Raw genomic sequence first — 7,525 nt, forward strand, 5'->3', positions numbered from 1 at the left:
ACTCTCCAAGCAATAAACAGTGATTAGTTGCTGAGCAGTTCAGAATTTGAAATATGTTGTGCAGTGTTGAAGAACACAAGCTGAATATGAAATAGGAGAAAGCAAATAATGGACTTGGGTACAGGAACAGATGAATCCCATACAAATCTGTAAGGTCAATCTTTCTACATGTCCTCAACAAAGCTTCAGTAGAAGAATCTTGTTGAATTTCAAGGACTACTTTCTAGGCAAGATTTGGGCCCAAGTGATCAAAGATGTTAACCCCATGATCCATGAGAAACAGCTGTACAGACAATGCCTGTGAAATCTGAGAAAGGCTGGACTGGATGCAGGGGTAAGTTTTAACCTTCACAAAATATTTCCACAAAGAAAAGGGAAATTAAGTGTTCTGCATAGCTATTATAGATAAGTTTTACTTTAAATGTAGAGGACAAAAAGTTATAGACAGTGGTATAAGGTACAAGCAGGAATTTTTAGATGCAGTCAAGCACAGAAAGAGGTTACTTAGAAGCTTTTTTAAGACCACCTTAGACAAGTGGTTTAGATATAGCTGATCCTGTCCTGGGGCAAATAGGTGAACTAGCTAGCTCTGACATCTGTCTTCTGAATCTGTTTTGTGATTTCCATACAAAAATTGTAAGAATATTTGAAGCATAAAAATATTTTTCTGCAGAAGTTAAGTCTGATAATAGCTGCAATTACTTAGCTACACTTTCTTGGTGGTGACCATTGTTACTACAGGTAATGGTTCTCCAGATACTAGCATCAGACTGCTCTAAACATGCCTGGCTGTTGGCAGCCACATGCCAGGCAGAGGAATCTATAAGCTGTAATAAATACACTCCCTCAAAATCAGGTTTAAACACTGCAGGTCTGTGGTGGGTTGAAGTTTCCCCCCAGTATTAACTTTGCCAGAGCAACTCAGTGAGAAGCAAATGAAGCTGTATTTACAAGCAAGAACTACACTCTACGATGGAATGCAATTAATATGTACAAAATACACAATATTGTATAGATATTTACCATTAGCAAACAATGGAAACCCTCCTGGTCAGAGTCCAACAGGATGGCATTCAACAAGTCCAAGTGCCGGGTGCTGAACTTTGGCCACAACAACCCCATGCAGAGCTACAGGCTGGGGTCAGAGTGGCTGGAGAGCAGCCAGACAGAAAGGGACCTGGGGGTACTGGTTGACAGTAGGCTGAGCATGAGCCAGCAGTGTGCCCAGATGGCCAAGAGGGCCAATGGCATCCTGGCCTGCATCAGGAATAGTGTGGCCAGCAGGAGCAAGGAGGTCATTCTGACCCTGTACTCAGCACTGGTGAGGCCACACCTTGAGTCCTGTGTCCAGTTCTGGGCCCCTCAGTTTGGGAAGGACATCGAGACACTTGAGCGTGTCCAGAGAAGGGCAACGAGGCTGGTGAGAGGCCTTGAGCACAAGCCCTACAAGGAGAGGCTGAGGGAGCTGGGATTGTTTAGCCTGGAGAAGAGGAGGCTCAGGGGAGACCTCATTGCTCTCTACAACTACCTGAAGGTAGGTTGTAGCCAGGAGGGAGTTGGTCTCTTCTCCCAGGCAACCAGCACCAGAACAAGGGGACACAGTCTCAAGCTGTGCCAGCAGAAGTTTAGGCTCAAGGTGAGGAGAAAGTTCTTCACTGAGAGAGTCATTCGCCATTGGAATGGGCTGCCCAGGGAGGTGGTGGAGTCACCATCCCTGGATGTGTTCAAGAGGGGATTGGATATGGCCCTTGATGCCATGGTGTAGTCATGAGGTCTTGGGTGATAGGTTGGACTTGATGATCTTTGAGGTCTCTTCCAATCTTGGTGATACTGTGATACTGTAACAACACAACCATCAAGCAGATCTAGCTGCAAGAGTTTATCAAGTAGACATGAACTTTGATCTTGATCTTGACTGGAAATGCTGAGGTGAGATGTTCTTAGCTTGGTGGGCTCATGATTCATCAGGACATCAAGGCAGAGATGCAACCTACCAGTGGGGTCATGACAGATCCTTAGACATTTCCATGGATGCTATCACACAAGTCATCCATGACTGTGACATTTGTGCTGCTATTAAGCAGGCAAAGTGAATACATGGAGTTTTAGGGATTAGTTTACCATAAACTAGATTTAAACTTTGGTTTTTAAATTATCATGATTAGGAAAGGGATAGTCTAGAGACCAAAAATGAGGAGTTCTCAGAAGCATCTGGTTTAAATTACTTTATAAAAGTAAAGTGTGGCTACTAGGGAAACAGTTACAGCTTATTTGTAGAACTGAGTCCAAGTCTCAGACTATTTGGATTCTACTCTGATGTGACTGATTAGATTGCTTATTCACACTGACTAACAGCATCAGAGGAAGGTAATGAAAGAATAATCAGAAAAGCAGAAATATAAGGTACTCGGGCCCCAGATAGAGTATTACTCTTAATTAGAACTGAAGTGCTAAAGCTTTTCCTAAGATTGTCTGGTAACATGGTATTTTAAACATTAAATGTGTACACCTGTCAATATTTAAAACCAAATGCTAAGATGTGTGGTTTACTGCCTGAAATATGTTTGCCTCTATGCCTAGTATTTATTAGTATTCGTTATTTTTGACAGTTACTGATATCTCACTACAAGGTGAGATTGAAAAGGAACATTCTAAGCATTAGCAGATTACTGCTTTAAGATAGGAAGTACTTAGTACTATCTTCAGTACTACAAAATACATTTTGGTTCAGGTTCTTGAAGATTTTAAATCCTGCTTTTTTCAGTGTGACTAAGTATCCATCAGGGGTCTAGTGTCTGGAGGGGTTGGGTTGGTTTTTTGTTTGTTTGTTTGGTGTTTTGGTTTTGAAAGATAACATCATTTCATGTTCTTAAGCAACTGCATTATTTTATCCAGATATGAAATATTAGTGGTATATATCTTAAGGAGAACTTCAGTTTGTTTGTATAATATTTATACTGTTCAAGTGTCCATATCTCCTCAAACCATTATTTCTACATGCTGCCTACTTATGAGATTTGGGAAAACACACAAGTCCTGGAACACATTTTCAGGGAGACATTTAGGGAGAGGTTCTGTGGGGTTTTAAAAATCATTCTACATAACTGAACTTTAGCGTTTTGTCTGAGGAAGTAGCTTACCACAAATGAATTATATTCAAATAACATAAACTCTGCAAAGTTCAGTATCAGCACTTTAACACAACCTGGTGAAGGAACCTCCCAAGGATCTGAACAGCACCTGGTATAGAGAAGAGCTGATTCTACATGAACATTCACCTTTTAATCCCTACAGTTTTCTATTGAAAATTATTAACAATATAAATTAAGAATGAGAGTACTCAAGTGGAAAAAAAAAAAATCACTATTTTCTTTTATCAGTACACAAAGTGCATAGCATTTCCCAGGATAATAATATATCCTCCACTAGCCTAAAAATGACGACAGCATTCTAGGATAAATTAATGACTTTCAAAAAGATAAGACAAAGTTGTTGGATTTCAGTTGCTGACTGTGATCACTTTGCAGAGCTTCAAAACTACTTTGCATTAATATCCTTAAAATAAGAATTGACAAATAGGCAGACTGGAAGCCAAGAGAATTAGCTTTAGCCTAAACATTAAAGAATAAATAGCAAAATAATTAGATAAAAGTGCCAGAACCTATTGCAAGATAAAGAACGAGAAGTCTTTGTACCAAAAACAAGGCAAAGAAGTTGGCTGAGAAGGTAGCATTGTTCACAAGAGAAGTCAGCACTAGAGCTACTTTAGAAGATGATGCTTCTTGTCTCCAGCAGCACTGCTATAAAGTCACGTGGTTCTGTTCACCAGAAAGCTTTACACTAGTTAGAGAAAGATAAGTAAGTACACACGTGTTATTTTTTTTAGGAGGCCATGTGTTAAATTCACAACATAAGATTTTTCTACAACTGAAGAACAATTTCCCCCCTTTTTACTTTCGTTATGCTCTATAAATCTAGTAGGCAGCAGTCCCATCTGGGTGATGCTAGCTACATTATCAGCAAATGCCTCCAAGAGGGATTCAGGATGGAAAGGAGTAGGTTATCATCAGCTCTGCTGTTCTCTGCCAGCAAAACACAGTTCTTTAGCTCTTAGGAACATCAGTGAAACTTGCCAGTGTCTGTTCTTTGGAGATGTGATGATCAGCTGTCATTCCTGTCATATACGTTTAATGTGCTTTGCATTCAGTTCCTCAGCGCTTCAGTTATTCCCATATTGTAGAGCAGAATGCAGACATCTCCCAGACCACAACCAAATCTTATACAGGGATGTCTACTTGGAAAAAGATACAGCAATTTATAGCTGAATTAATTCCAAAATAGGCAAAAGCATTGATTACATAGGCAAAAGCATTGACTTCATCTATGTGTAAAGCACCTTTGGAATAATTGTCAGTATTTATCTTTGGTGCTCCAGGATCAAAAATTCCCTGTGTAGTCCTTGTGTTTGTACAGGGGACAGGAGGAAGGGGATGGGGGGGAGGGGGAAAGGGCCCTCCTCCTTCTCCATTTACGTGCCCTCACACATAATACATGTCAGGGGCCAGGTAGTGAATCCATTGTCCTCTCACCATCCTCCCTTTCTGGGGTACCTGATGGGTGGAGATGATCTTGTCTTATACATATTCCAGAGAGTATCAATAGCAGTGGCATCTGCCCATTATTTCCAGGGCAGCTGCAGTCTGGTGAGCAGTCTTTATCCTTTGCTGGGCCACATCTCAGGTCATGATACAATCACAAGGTGATTTGCATCCAGGCTTTGTAGATAGGATTCCTACAAGGGACCTGTTTCTTGGATTTGTTGTGTACCTGCTGCTTTTGGGCCATGAGATCAGATATTTTTTTCAAGTCACTTCTTCCCTCAATTAAGCTAATAGCAAGTTTTGCTTAGAACTGCTGGCATAAGGTATAATTACGATGACAAAACAATTTTAGAAAGTTTCAGTAGCTGTACCGTATGTGGTTAGCAAATTACTTATCTCACATATCAGAGTGCCCACCAAGTACAAGCATTTCTGGATTGCCTACCTGGAGAAGAGGAGACTCAGGGGTCACCTTATTGCTGTCTACAACTACCTGAAGGGGGGTTGTAGTCAGGTAGAGGTTAGTCTCTTCTCCCAGGCAACCAGTACCAGAACAAGAGGACACAGTCTCAGGCTGTGCCAGGGGCGGTTTAGGCTGGAGGTTAGGAGGAAGTTTTACACAGAGAGAGTGATTGCCCATTGGAATGGGCTGCCCGAGGAGGTGGTGGGGTCGCTGTCACTGGGGGTGTTCAGGATGAGGCTTGACAGGATGCTTGGTTGCATGGTTTAGTTGATTAGGTGGTGTTGGATGATAGGTTGGACACGATGATTTTGAAGGTCTCTTCCAACCTGGTTTATTCTATTCTATTCTATACTATTCTATTCTATTCTATTCTATATACCATTTTGTTCTTACATCAATTTTTTCCAAGTGTAAAATTTTGTCACTGGTGTTCTAATTACTAGCATCAGCGGGCTACATATGTGTTTCCTTCTGATTTATCATATGAAATAAGTAGTGAAAGTGTGAAAATAAGTAACTACTGATAATGAAAACAATGGAGCCATAAAAGCTTTCACTGTCGAGTTTAAATAATGACTGAAAGACTCTCTGTGACTGCCCTTTACATGCCATAACCCTGCTCAAGTGATAACCACCAGTGGGGGTCTCAATGGATGTGTCTAGTTATGTGGATTCCAGGGAGACAGATAACAACACAAAAGCCAAGTAGTAATTTGAGCAATGGACCGACCTAACCACAGTGTTGGTCAATGCCCAACTCAAGCCAGATTTAGGGAAACTAACACCTGCAGTCAATCTGTAAAAACGTAAGTCTATAATCTTAAACAGTGGACAGCCCAGGGCCTATTGGGGTCTTCTGCATGAGATTGGGCTGTACACTAGGCTCTCCCTTTGAATACGGGCTCCTCTCAAGATTACTCCATGTTTCAGAGAATCCTTGTCATACCAGCTGCTTAGTAAGTGAATTGGGAATAATGGCATGGAAACTCTAAAATTTTAGATAAGTGAAATAAAGGATTGATTGCTCATATAGAATACATAGAATACACCAGGTTGGAAGAGACCTTCAAGATCATCGCGTCCAACCCATCAACCAATCCAACACCACCCAAACAACTAACCCACGGCACCAAGCACCCCATCAAGTCTTCTCCTGAAAACCTCCAGTGATGGTGACTCCACCACCTCCCCAGGCAGCCCATTCCAATGGGCAATCACTCTTTCTGTATAGAACTTTTTCCTAACATCTAGCCTGAACCTCCCCTGGTGCAGCCTGAGACTGTGTCCTCTTGTTCTGGTACTGGCTGCCTGGGAGAAGAGACCAACACCCGTCTGTCTAATCCTTTAAACATTAACCACTGATCAAGTCTTGGACTAATCCAACTGCAAAGAGATTCCTCTCTGAAAACATAAAAGGGTCCTTTCCGAGCCTCATGACTCAATGGGAGCGTCTCCCTGACAGTACTGTTTGACTTGTCCTCTATGCATTAAAGAAAGAATTGTACCTTGCCATCACATCTTGTTTAAACACAGTCACATTTACTAGCAAACTTTTTAAAAATGCTGGTTTATATCAACAAACATATGGTTGCCTCTCTCTTACCAGTGAAGCACACCATCTATCCATGACAGAGATATTAATTCAGTCTTACAGAATTGTTACGTGTCAATGGTTCTGCCCGTATGCTTGCATTAAAGTGCAGTAGTTCCAAGGAACCAGTTATGCCGCAAATCTTCGCAGATCGAGTCTCACCCAAAGCGAAGAAAAATCATTACCAGCTTTCTAGTGTAATTTGTCCATCTACTATTTGAAATTCTGCAAACTGTGCTGCCCAGTTGCTGTCTACCAGTTTCCATACAGAGCTCTAGTGCTAAGTAGGTTTGTTTGCAAAAGATGCTCTCTTTTTTTTTAATCTAAAACCCTAAAATATGTGTATTTGTTACAGACATCACGAAATCCTTGACAGTGTGTTTAAGCCTATTCATCACCTCTGAGCAGAAGGTTCAAAGAAAGATCCTTTTTGATATTCATCCTGTATTATATAGATACACAGATTCTGTGTTTGCCTCAGGAGGCAGCCAATGCACATGTCTGAAGAGGTATGCTGTGGAAGTTCATTTTCGACAGCATATTCAGGACTTGACCAATAGGAAGAATGCCAAGACCTGAGTTAATATTAAGGCACATTTTTCACAAAAGCAGTTGATCTTAGCCATTGAAAGTCAAGAAATTATTTGCTTATCGGTGTTAGAGTAAAACCCTGAAAACAGGGGCTGTTTTCCTTTATTTAGAAAGGACCTGTATACAGAGAATGTTGTTATCAACAGCCAGGATTATAACAGTTGCAGACAAATGGAAGTTCTGTGTTGGAATGATTTCATGACAGAAAAGTTCCTTTACACAAAAATCACATTTCCTTAGCCAGAATTTTTTTCATTTGCTGGCACAGCCCACAAACCC

This window comes from Dryobates pubescens, chromosome 8 (genome assembly GCF_014839835.1).
Source record: "Dryobates pubescens isolate bDryPub1 chromosome 8, bDryPub1.pri, whole genome shotgun sequence".
Classification (NCBI taxonomy): domain Eukaryota; kingdom Metazoa; phylum Chordata; class Aves; order Piciformes; family Picidae; genus Dryobates; species Dryobates pubescens.